At 35.6% G+C, this 12,924-nt stretch overlaps 1 pseudogene; it reads right to left on the bottom strand.

Moving 5' to 3' along the window:
• Positions 1-1,224: 1,224 nt before the first annotated feature.
• Positions 1,225-3,601, bottom strand: LOC125819822 (putative F-box/LRR-repeat protein At4g15060; annotated as a pseudogene).
• Between the last annotated feature and the right edge of the window lie 9,323 nt (positions 3,602-12,924).

The following is a 12,924-nucleotide window of genomic DNA, read 5'->3' as shown; positions in this document are numbered from 1 at the left end:
ACAAACAATCACCGCAGTTGCATGAAAAAACAGATTAAGATTGTAGACATCACGTGTCGATTGAGCAAGAAAGGTAAAAATAATATGAAAAGATTGCATCTAGAAATGGATAAAGGTGAAAGAGGATATGAAAGAAAGCATACGAGCATACCGAAAATAAATCTAAGTACACCTAAGCTAAACCTAACCGACCCCTATAAGCCTAGAACATACACTCATGCACATGTTTAAATGAAAATCAAATAGACCCTGTAAGCCCGAAAATTATAAAGATTAACCAAGTCTTCAAAAGAAAAAGGCACCACAAATCCAAACCCAAGAAACATATTGCATGCTCCCAACCCAAGGAACCACAATATCTAGTAATCCAGTGAACTTCCAGCCCAACTAGCAAGAGTGATAATCAATCTATGTCGCCCAGCTAGCTAGTCCCCTCCCAGCCCAACTAGGACGACTGACATAGGGGCGTCTCGACTCAAAAAAGGGTCTCAAAATATCAAAGCAGCCCATCTAGAAAGACCACTTTAAAGCCATCCAACTAGAAAAAGTGTCCGGAGTGGTGTTGACTCCCAAAAGGATATCGAATATGAGATCAATCAATACAAAGACACTGTGGATCAACATCCCCTCACAAGGAATCACAAGAAGTATACAACCTGAATAATCTTAATCCCAAGTCAATCGATAAAGAACAAAACCTATGGTAACACATCGGAGGTCAAAACGGATATGAAAGAAAGCATACGAGTATATTGAAAGTAAATGTAACTACATTTAGGCTAAACCAAACTTGACCCTTATAAGCCTAGAATGAACACTCATGCACATGTTAAAATTAAACTCAAACAGACCCCTGTATGCCTGACAAGTATAAAGAGTAACTAAGTCTACAAGAGAGAAAGGCACCACAAATCCAAACCCAAGAAACAAAAGTCAGGATCCCAACCCAAGTAACCACCATATATAGTAATCTAGTCAACTTCCAGCCTAGCTAGCAAGAGTGATAATAAATCTAGGCCGCCCATCCATCTAGTCCACTCCCAAGAAGATTCATTTCATCCTTGTAGAGAGAGACGCAAACTAGCTCTCCTTTTTATGAGCATAAACCATAGGTTAAGGGACGATCAGTTGGTTTTTGTTCTAATTATTGCCTGGCACATAATTTAATTTTCATAACAAGTTATCCTCATTAAAAAAAATGTCAACAAACACAAGAGAAACAAACTAAGAATAGAAAACATTATGACTAATTGGTCCAAAGGAAATAATTGCACTTGTTGGAAAAGCTAACAAATGTTTCATTAGATTTGAGGTATTAGTAGAACTCCTTATGCTCTGGTACTATATCAAGTTTTTTGGGATTTATTACTTGATCAAGTAAGAACTTCATGAATTGATGGAGCTTTATTGCGTCAATACTACGCGTATGACTACAAAATGGCATAACCTTGACATTCTTCAAATTCTGTAAGGAAACTTTGAATGTGTTTTGTTCAAACGAGAGGTACTTGTCTTCCAGCAAATCAATGTCTTCGCACTTAAAAAAAGCATGGTACTAAAAATACAGAACAAGGAAAAATCGGGTTAGGTGATAAGCTTAACAACTATAGTACTGAAATTGAAGTCGTTTAGGCTGTAAGGGATCAATATACATTTGACATAAAGATATTGTGAATTGAAAACATACTGGCATATCAGGAAATACCATTAGGTTTTCCAAATTACGAGTCGGCCTTAAGAGGTTGTCTAGGGGGAGGAAAGTTTTGAAATACAAGAACTTATTGTCAATCATCTGCATTCTAGCAACAATAAGGAGATGTCTTCCTCTACCAACATCAAACTGGAAATTACCTACATAGAAGAATGAGGCAGAATAAAGGTAAGTACATTGATTTGCAGGGCTTACAAACTAAACCAATAGTAATTTCCCATTCTTGTAACATCTTATAGCTTAGACCAATAAAAGGAACTAATACTTAACCTCACGTACTAAATTAAAACTATATGAGTTCATTAAAAAAGAAGTGAATCAATAGATAATTAATCAGGTTAATTAAACAAATCATGACCCCCATCGTACAATCAAGTTGATAGGTAGAAAACAAAAGTTCAATTCACAATCAACATAAAAAGACTAGAGACATTTGGGACTGATAACTGCCCTTGGTAAACTAGTATGACAATATTAGATAATTAGCACAACGAACACTTGCCAAAAGAACTTTCTCCATATTTTCATTCATTTCATCTAATTCATCACAATAGAGATCAATATATTCGTGGTTCAAAGATGAGAAGTCCGTGAGATTAATTTTCATATGATTAAAACCCTATAAATCGTTAAATGTTCAACATATGGAGCAGCAATTTCAAAGCAGCATGTATCACATTCGAGTGAATATCGATCCCCATCACTATGATCGTGATCGATCTATTGCAGTCATTATTAATCTTGACAGTGCACATATTCATTTCCTTAATAGATAATGTACTGTCTCTCCTTAGTTGCTCTACCATTAAAAAGTATAGTCTAAACTTTATGTTCAGATGTGATTATGGTATTTCTTATTTTCACGTAATTGACAAGTGGATTGAATTTTTTGTGAATAAGAAAGTGGTGGATTTACACCTGAATATATGTTATAGAACTGCTTATCCAACTAAGCATCATGACAAATTCTATAGCTTGCCAGAAGTTCTCTGTAGTAGTTCACCAATTATAAAACTCAACTGCAATAATTGCAGAACATTAGAAGAATGCGTACTAAATTGGACATCTTTGAAGAGTTTAAGATTGAAAGTTTGTTAATTCGGGAAGAACACATTAAACAAATAATGTCAAATTGTCCTTAATTGGAATCTTTGAATCTATATGGATTTTGTTGTTTTAATCTATGAATTTTGTGCAAACGATTAAAACCACAAAATCCATATAGATTCAATGATTCTAATTGAGGACAATTTGACATTATTTGTTTAATGTGTTCATCCCGGATAAACAAAATTTTCATCGTTAAACTCTTCAGAGATGTTTAATTTAGTACGCAATCTACTCATATTCTGCAATTATTGCACTTAAGTTTTATAATCGATGAACTACTACAGAGAACTTCTGCCAAGCTATAGGGTTGGTCATGCCTAGTCGGATAAACAATTCTATAACATATATTTAGGCGTAAATCCTCCACTTTCTTATTCACAAAAAATTCAAGCCACTTGTCAATTACGGGAAAATATGATATACCATCATCATATATGAACACAAAGTTTAGACTGAACATTATAATGGCTAAGGAGAGGTAGTACATTATCCGTGAAGGAAATGAATTTGTGCACTGCTGACCTATCTAAATGACCATACTCCTCGGTGTCATAAACAACGTTGATGATTGAAGTCCAGAAGTATTGCCAATCCTTAGAGAGAGTATAGTTTTTGATCATGACTATTATGGAGAATAAAGAAAGAATTTGGACAATAAGAACATATGGTAGCTTACTAATCTTATAAATTTCTTCATATTCTGTCTGAATTTTTAGTTTTTTTCTGAGGTAAGTTTTCGATAAGCAGACTTGTAACAGAAAATTGGTCTTGGTTGCTCATGTTGTTCAAATTGTATTACTATTACTAGCCGAAATCACAACGTCAGCTAACCACTCACGGCAAAAAAGTACACTAGAATTTGTTTGTGAAGAACAAGAAGAATTTTAGAAATTCTGTTGTTAAAAAATAAGAGCAAACACATATATTTATAAACAACAATCAATAGCGTAAGCATGTGCTTATTGTGCTTTATTGGAAAAGTCACAACCTCTTAGAAAAGCCACAATCCTTCAGAATAATCACAACCTTTCCCAAAAGTCACAAAAGTCACCATCTTACGGAAAAGTCACAACTCTTCAATTTCCTTTCAAACCTTTTAAAACCCAAAGAGTCATGCTACTTCTCTTTTGTTGAGAAACAACACAGGGCTAAGAAGAGGTGGAAATTATCATACATCAATACCGAGAATAAGTTTATTTGTTACTATAATTGATATAGACAATTTGTGTTTCTTTTTTTTTTTTGGTTTGTTTATTCTTTCTTTAATGTCCAACTAACAACGTTATATCTCATGACACTCTTTTTAATGTGATAATATATGATATTCATTAATATATTATTGTTTTAAAAACTAGGGGTCGGGAAAGGGAAATATTAAGGAGGAGATTACAATTAAGGTGAGGAATTGAATGATCTCTCTCACCAAAAAAAGTGAAAATTTAGTAGTCAATACTACTAAGATTATCCCACGTTATACTATATAATTACAATTTGTAGCGATTTTAAACCATAAAAAAGAGCAATAAGACATTTAAACTTAAAGTTTACATGTCCTGTATTTTAGTAAACAAAATTATTCATCAAAATCAAACACAAAACTTAAGAAATGAAATTAGGATAAATGATACATACACAATGTAGACTTTGGTTGCCCTTTCAAAATCTTGATTTTTTTGTTTTGATGATGTTGAATGTATGTATATTTTCATGAAAGGGCAAATGTCATACTACTTATATAGTGGCCAGAGAGATGACCATTTAATTCTTTTATATTCTTTGTCAGATCATAGATAGAATATATATAAATTAATTAGTTAATGAGATCTAGACATTCAAGATAATTATGTCATTAATGGTTCTTAGTTGACTATTTATCCTAAATGGGTTTCTAATGCCATGCTAAAATCATCATTGACGTAATAATTTACTTCTTACACATTTGAAAAAAATATAGTCCCTTTAAAATTATTATTTTCCTTTTTATAATTTTTAATTATATTTAAATCCATAAAAGATAAGGAGAGACGTGACAAACTCACATGCATCATCATGACGACAACTTTAAGTTAAATGAGATGTTATTCAAGTCTCCACATTGCAGTTTTATTTTATAGGAGTACAAATTAATAGAAATTGATTTCCATTATGCAAATAATTTCTATTGATTTAGCTTAATGACTATATAATTGATATTTTGCAACATTGCATTAAAAAGAACCATGGTCAAAATATCGATTTCTCTAACTAATCTCTATATATGCTGATAGATACTCGAGAAATTAAGTCCTCAAAGGAGAAATAAATTAATGATGACATGACAATATTCTTAGTAAAGTTTTGACAATAACAAAGTGAACCAGATCACAAGCTTGTACCAAAACTAAGATAAATGAGAGTGAAAGAAGAGAGAACGTGTCGAAGACAAACACTCCTAATTAAGGCAAAATAGTGAAGAAGACTCCCTATACGGAAAGGATAAAAAATTTAGGAAAATAATTACTTTCCTTGTAGGATTCAATTAGGGTTTAATCCGCCCTTATAAAAGGATCTTCGACAAAGAGAAAATTAGCTTTTGAAATTCATAAATTGAGAGAATTCAGTGGCGGGAGCAGTGCAACGCTAAAGAGTATACGACAGAAGAAAGAAGAACTACAGTTAGGTTTTTCTTTCTATAGTCTTAGTTTGGATTTGGTAATCTTAGAATTATTTTTTAGGGATAATTGTACTAAGAGTGAAAGAGAATTTGTGAGGTTTTGTAACATAAATTGAGTTTGGCTTCTTGGAGAGTAGAATATACGATTATAGTTAATTGTTGAACAGTTAGAGTGAGCTATTTAGGTGATTTACTAGAGTTAGTCTTTTTTATTATAGAGGTGTAATAAAAAGTTGCTCTTTGAACTTAGGGAAGTTTGGTTTAAATGCGACAAGGGTAGATCGTTGTTTTTTTCCGTTGAGTAAGGAGGTTTTCTACGATAAAATCTATATATCAATGTATTGCATTTTTGTCTCTGAATATTCAACAAGAACTTAATTATTGTTTAGGTGGTCAAAGTTTCTTTAATTCTTCAAATAACCCCCCATATTTAAAAAATTTGACCATCCTGACTACGTTTAAAAACAAGACAGGCCTTGTATGGATTAAAACAATCCCTAAGAGCACGGTGCGATCAACTATGAAGCTTCTTTCTTGCGCACAGGTATTCAAGAGGCAAGATTGACAATACACTGTTCTTCGAAATAAGGGCTCCAATATGCTCATAGTTCAGGTGTATCTAGATGACATTATCTTTGGAGAAAAATATGCAGAACATGGGGCTGACTTTCCACTACTGATGAGAAACGAATTGTAAATGAGCATGATGGGAGAGCTCAACTTCTTCTTGGGGCTTCAAATCAAACAGTCCTCATCTGGCAGTTCAACTCATCAGTAGAAGTACATAAAGGCGCTACTAAAGATGTTCAACATGAATGAAGCAAAGATGAATAACACTCCAATTTCAACAATAACGAAGCTTCCTAAAGATTAACTACATGATACAAAGTATATCGGAATGATTGGATCTTTATTTTACGTAATGGTTAACAGACCTAACATTGTATTTAGTGTTGAACTCTGTGCATGATTCCAATAATGTCAAAAGAAATCCCATATGAAGGCTATCAAAAGGATTTTGTGATATCTCAAACGAACGCTTAGCCTGGTTCTTTGGTATCCTACAAATGATTCATTAGATCTGGTCGGATTTGCATTTGCACACTACAAAGTCTACTTGGTAGGTAGGAAAATAACATCTAAAATGGCTCACTTCTTAGGGCCATACTTAGTATTATGAGAAACTAGGAAACTTAACTCAGTCACCTTGTCTATGGCTGAAGCAGAATATATTGTTATTGCCTCGTGTTATGCCTAACATTTCTGAATCAAGCAACAATCTAAGATTTTGGCATCATTGTAGACCTTTTTTCATTGCCATCTTGGGGCTCATGACTAAGCTACTCAATAGTGTGGTCGTGATCAACAAATTCGAGAAATAAATGACCCATAGAAACTATAAACTAAGTCTCCATCCGATGAAGCCATAATCCAGAGACAAAGCATCAAAACTATTTTCTTGTTAGTAAGTAGAATCATAGTAGTGTGACCGAATATCTTGTAGAACCTCGCCTCCTACTTTGAAACACATGGGAGCACTGTGCTAACCTGCAGAACTGATTTTGAGGCGATCATTAAAGTTGCAACGGATGAGCCAAGCTAATAAAAACCTCAGAAAACTTGGTCCTAGTTAAAACATAAGACGTAACTGAACTTGTCAAAATGAAGGTACACCACGACTTACTAGCTGACCCATCTAACAGATACGCCATGAATTCAGCTCCTCTCGACTCTACTATACCTAGAATATAATTTCTCTAATGGCAAGTTGTAAGAAACATGTGGGTATCCCCACCCACATCCCCGAAAAACCTTAGAGGTTAGAGTATGAGCAATACTCAAAGCATCTTCTTCTTTAAAGGTATGGCTTCAGCCACATTCACGTGTTGGGCACCTCTAGATGGTACATAGACATGAGGTGCCTGTATTATAGGATGATCCTGTGGTGCCAGTGCAGCTGCAGCTCTTGCCTGATACATTCCTCAAGCACAATGAATAGTTATACAATAGTTGCCTGAAGGTACGGAGCCATAGAGGGTCCAGGTGTCGGCTAAGATGGCCCCGACCCCACCGATTGAACTGGAACTTAAACTACTAGAGGGTTAGCTTATGGCTCTAGACCTCATTCTCTTCAGGGCTAGTGCTGCACTCCTGGCCTGTAGTAGAGGTTGACCCCTTCCTCGAGCTATCGTATGGCGTGCATGAACCATCTTCTGAAAAGAATGAAACAAGTGAGATTCCAAGAAACTAACTACGCACATGTTGCATTAGAGCGATGTAGAAGAGGATAAATTGCTAAAGACACCCTATAGCCTCCTAAAGATAAGATACAAATGTGTCCACACCGATCCACAAATCTCTAATTTGTAGTAGCTCTATACAAGTGGGACGGACAAATCTAGGGCGTTGATACCAACTTTTCATGACCCGATTCCTCGATTCATGAGGGCATATACTATAACACTTAAGTAGGGAAACTAATGTGTAACCTAGAATAGCAAGCAATAAGTATAAGGGTACAACTAAATAGAAATTAAATTAAACCACTAAACAAAACAAAAGCGGGAGCAAACAAAAAACTATATACATAAGATCCCTCTCATAACCAAGAAATTAGAAGTACAGAGTTGTCTAAAAACAAGAGAAAATCGTAAAAGTGGACAAAAAAAGAGATAGTTCAAAAAGGAAAAAGACTAGCTAAATAAGTATAGAATGAGATAAGTTGATGCAAGACTTCAAGTGCTCACACTCAACTCCAAATCCCTAATTCTTCTAATTGAACAAACGATCACCGCTACTAGCCGGTACTAGGACCTACATGACGAAACAGATTAAGATTGTAGCATGAGTATAAAAACTGCGTACTTTGTAGACATCACGTGTTAACTGAGCAAGAAAGGTAAAAACAATATGTAAAGATAAAATCTAGATACAGACAGAGGTGAAAGCGAATATGAAAGAAAGAATACGAGCATACCAAAAGTAAATCTAAGTGCACCTAAGCTAAACGTATCTGACCCCTATAAGCCTAGAACATAAACTTATGCACATGTTTAATGAAATCAAATAGATCGTGTAAGCCCGATAGGTATAAAGAGTTACTAAGTCTACAAGAGACAAATGCACCACAAATCCAAACCCAAGAAACAAAATTCAGGCTCCCAACCCAAGTAACCACTATATCTGTAATCCAGTCAACTTCTAGCCCAGCTAGCAAAAGTGATAATCAATCTAGGTCACCCAACCAACTAGTCCACTCTAGTCCAACTAGTAATATTGACATAGGGGCATGTCGACTCCAAAAAGGGTCTCAAAATATCAAAGCCGCCCATCTAGATAGACCACTTCAAAGCCATCCAACTGGAAAAAGTGTCCCGAGTGGTGTTGAATCCCAAGAGGATGTCGAATATGAGATCAATCAATACTAAGCCACCATAGATCAATGTCCCCTCACAAGGAATCACAAGAAGTGTCCAACCTGAATAAACTTAATCCCAATGTTCCCGAGAAAGAACATAACCTATGGCAACACATCGGAGGTCAAAACAGATATGAAAAAAAGCATACGAGCATATTGAAAGTAAATCAAAGTACATCTGGCTAAACCTAACTGACCCCTATAAGCCTAGAATGTACAGTCATGCACATGTTAAAATGAAACTCTAATAGACCCCCGTAAGCCCGAGAGGTATAAAGAGTAACTAAGTCTATAAGAGAGAAAGGCACCACAAATCCAAACCCAAGAGACAAAAGTCAGGCTCCCTACTCAAGTAACCACAATATCTAGTAATCCAGTCAACTTCTAGCCCACTAGCAAGAGGGAAAATCAGTCTAGGCTGCCTATCCAGCTAGTCCACTCCCAATGGGGCGTGTCGACTCAAAAAAAGGTCTCAATGTATCAAATCCACCAATCCAGATAAACCACTTCTAGAAAAAGTGGCCCAAGGGGAGTTGACTCCTAAAAGGATGTAGAATATGAGATCAATCAATACTAAGACACCGTGGATCAACTTCACATCACAAGGAATGACAAGAAATATCCATCCTAAATAACCCTAATCTTAAGTTGCCCGAGAAAGAACAAAACCTATGGTAACACATCGAAGGCGCATAAATAGAGAGAAAAGATAGAAGATTATTAAAGTAGCAAAAACACCTAAACTAAGGCTCATACTATCATACTCAACTTTGATACTCTAGTCTACGGGGATCTACTCCATCTGAACTAACGTGGGAGAATGAGCAAGGCTAGGTAAATACCAGCCTAATCCTAGACCAAGTTTGAACATGCTCAAAACCAATAAAACAACATAACCAATTCACAAAAATATGGAATAACACACATTAAGCCCATTAAAAGGGTACTACACCTAAGAATACGGTTGATCATCCCTAAATCATGATATCTAGGAAAAGAAATAACAGTTACTAGGTACCCGCCCTTAATTCACTCTAGTCAACATGCTTTAAATCATTCAAGCTCAATCTAATAAGAAAAAGGAAGTTGTAGCCTACCTTTAGGCCAACCTTGCGTGGTCCAAAACCAAATACTGAAACGGCCTTATTATTTTGTCACACAATAAAAAATAGGATCACAACGTTCATATGGTCGTTTAGACAATAAAAACACGTCAAACAGACACAAACTAATTTTGAAGTCAAATGGAAATTATGGAACCCATGCCAGAATTTAATCCATCAAAAGGTCCTAAGCAATAATCCGAGCTTGTTTCCCAAAATGGAACACAATTCGAGGTTCGGAAGAGCAAACAATCAACTCATGTAACAATTTCCCAATTAAGCTAAAAAAAAGAACTATGCACCCCAGATATCACATAATTTTACCATAAACAAAGGTTCACTAAGAACTTGCAATCACTCTACAATTTATCCACAACCTTCACGGATGCACATGTTCGATTCACCCAAAGTTGACTTCAATTTAGAGATTTATAACCTTTCCAAGTTCACATGCAAGCTACCATCACGCCTTATTTTAAATAAAAGGCTAGACAAAATTTCTCCTTGAGAACCCAGCCTTGAGGGCTCGCGATCGTGGTGCATAAGAGAATTGCCTTCGTGAATTTGGCATGGTGGCCACAAACAAGAAGGCCAAAGAAGCCAGAAGTCCATAATCATAGTCAGGTCCCTGCGAATGCAAAGGCCAGGTTCCTAGCCCTTCATGAACGTTACCTGGACCTCGCAAACTGTGTGAACAACTTCCCTTTTCTTCATGAATGCGAACCAAGGTGCAAGAACTCGAAGACCAATTTTGGTCTACACCAGTTGATGCATTTCAGCTCGTTCGAAAAGTTTCCAAATCTCTATGGAGCATTCCCAATTCATTTGGAACCCCTTATACACAAACAAGATATGAAACCCTACCAAATTAGATATTCTGAACTAAAACGAAGAATTCAAAATTTTCGTATGAGGTCATCTTGGAAAAAATTGGGTCATCCCTAAACTTTATTTAAAGCCAAAATTCAGAAGAGGTCTTAATATTAGCCAGAAGCCTCGCTATGCACACGAAGGTTGTTCTAGACCAAACTCAACATTGTGGTACTAATCACACTGATAGAATTCTTATCTAAGCACTTTTACCCATGATGTTGACTAAAGTCAAGCTTAGGCCTTAACTTCAAAGTTAAACTGCGTAATTGCAGAGACTCACACTCAAAGATTTAAGAGTAATTCTCACCATGCATAAAGCCTAAAATTACCCTTATGGAGCTGATGGAATTGTTAAAATTTGATTATAAGCTCATCCTCCTGAAATTTTGATAAAAATGACCATTCAAGGTCCAAAAGCTCCGCAACATAGAATTTCATATTAAAACCAAATGAACCACTATGTGACTGAATTGTTAGTCCAAGAAATTCCTGAATGAGTTGGGGTCTCTATAGAAATGATCTAAACGATGCATAGAAAGTGTATGTCATGACCCAGAGTACACCCTAGGCATGACATAGTGTATAAGATCTTGAGACGCCCTACACAAGCGACTTGATATACATATACACAATATGATAGAAAAAAGTAGAGAATCTCATATGAATATGGAAGTTTGAGATAACAATGGATATCTAACATGGTCTTGACAGGACATTCTAATACATGAAGAAGTGATTGGGACATAAACTGTACACCACATACAACATCCATAAACTAATGACATAAGAAAAATATAGTAAAGATGACATAGTCCTTGGATCATGAAGAACTATTAACTGTAACGACCTGTTCCCATCGTTAGAGAAAAGCCAATGGGGAAAATTTTGGGCTGGAAAACTTTTTTGTAGTATTTGGATTTTTCCAACCTGGTCCAGATTTGAACGAAATAGGAGTATGTGGCCTAGAGAAATCTGGTAGCAATTGGATAATTTAATTATGAATTTGATCACATGAGTAGATACATAAGTCCTTAAGGAACCCGTACGACTTTATGAAATTGAATCCGGGCAAGTAGAACTCCCGTAATTGATTTTAGCATTAATGGGTAGTTTCTGAGTGTCGTTGGGTGAAGGAGTGTTGTGAAATGGGAGTTTGGAATTATTAAACTGACTCACTAGGGCAGGGGCTGCTGTAGCGGGGTGAGGACCGCTGTGGCGGGTGCGACGTGACTTAAGTTGGAAATAAACCCCAAAATTTCTTTATTCTGCACTTTTCAATTTTTATAGTAAGGAGATGACCCCAGGCTAATCTTGATAGTTTTCCACCATTCATAAGGCTAAATGTAAGATTTCAACTCCTCGAATCCATTTTTCGATCCGTAAAACGTGATCTAATGGGAAATTATCGATGGGGGAAGGTTTTGATCTAGAATTTATGGTGGAAAAAGCCCTAATTTGGATAGTGAGATCATGGGTATGATCTAGGGTTGATAGAATTGTTTGTAATTCGCGTAATTAGTGATTATTTATTGATTCTCGTGTTATATTGATTGTTTGTAGACCAAGAACAGGGGGAACAAATCCGAAAAGGGAAGAATCAAGTTTCTTAGGGTTTCAAACTTGTTTTGAGGTAGGTGATGGTCGTGATTCAATGATGGTGGATGAATGTTTGTTCTTGCTTAACTATGATACATATATGTATGTGAATGTTTCATTATTGATCACATTAATTGTAAATGAGGATAGATGAATGATGAATGCCATAAATCATGACTTAATTGTCTGAGAATGTACTTTGTGATTGTTATTGTGGCTTGTTGAATGGATCGGGTGTTGCATTCCGGCAAAAATATGATATCGGTTGCCACGTTCTGTCATAAACATTGGATCGGGTACTACATTCTGGTATGCTAATTATTTGGGTTTGGGTTCCATGAGAGGACCAATGACTTTTTGTAATTCTATATCTTGAGAAATGTGAAACTCTACCTTGTTCATAAATGATGATATTGTATATTTTCGGTGTATGCATATTATTATATGATGTATTGACTTA

This window comes from Solanum verrucosum, unplaced genomic scaffold, assembly GCF_900185275.1.
Source record: "Solanum verrucosum unplaced genomic scaffold, falcon-dt-bn FXZP01000239.1, whole genome shotgun sequence".
Classification (NCBI taxonomy): Eukaryota; Viridiplantae; Streptophyta; class Magnoliopsida; order Solanales; family Solanaceae; genus Solanum; species Solanum verrucosum.
Note: the sequence above shows the minus strand (reverse complement) of the source record. Positions and strands in the feature narration are given on the sequence as shown.